Below are 694 nucleotides of genomic sequence, written 5' to 3'. Positions count from 1 at the left end.
ACCTCAGAAGTGTTACTTTATTATTGCTGCAATTATTTATGACACTTAGTTCTTGTTTCCATAAAAAAAAAAAAATCTAGTCATACAAAGTTCATTCATAGTGTATTGTGTATGTTATCAAGTAAACAAACTAATCTTCTGGAAACAATTTGGCTAATTTTTATTTATTTATTTTCTTAAACCCCTCAGCCTGGGCTATGAAACGTGGATATTATACACGTCGAAAGGGGGCTCCAGATGTATCCAGATCAGCAAATGAACTCTTGCGACTGTGTCTGAATGGCCACAAATCGCTAGTATTATTCATTAGACCTCCAGGCTACACTCAGAACAAAGGTAAGACCACAAAAAAGCAAAATTGAAAATGAAAGCATTCCTCAGATAGTTATTATTAGTCATATACTAATTTATGACTTCCTGGTCATAATCGTCAGAGCTCATGTAGTAGGTGGAGCTGTATGTTTGCTGTTGATTAAATTATGTTATTTTTTTAAACATAAATCTTTCCCTTCCAGGTGATTATGAGAAGGATCCTCGAGCAGAAGAGATACGTCAGATTCAAGGGGTTCACGCAGCAGTTCACGAGCCATCGGTAGAGGAGCCAATATTTGAAGAGGATGAAAGAGAAGGAGATGACTCGAAGGAAAGTGAAGAGGAATCAGAAGGGGATGCAGAAGACTCAGAAAAGGAAGGA

General features: G+C 37.0%; 1 pseudogene; it reads left to right on the top strand.

Moving 5' to 3' along the window:
* LOC119592954 overlaps positions 1-694 on the top strand; it is a 78168-nt pseudogene that overhangs the window by 62183 nt on the left and 15291 nt on the right.

The sequence above is a fragment of the Penaeus monodon genome, chromosome 31, assembly GCF_015228065.2.
Source record: "Penaeus monodon isolate SGIC_2016 chromosome 31, NSTDA_Pmon_1, whole genome shotgun sequence".
NCBI classification, from domain to species: domain Eukaryota; kingdom Metazoa; phylum Arthropoda; class Malacostraca; order Decapoda; family Penaeidae; genus Penaeus; species Penaeus monodon.
Note: the sequence above shows the minus strand (reverse complement) of the source record. Positions and strands in the feature narration are given on the sequence as shown.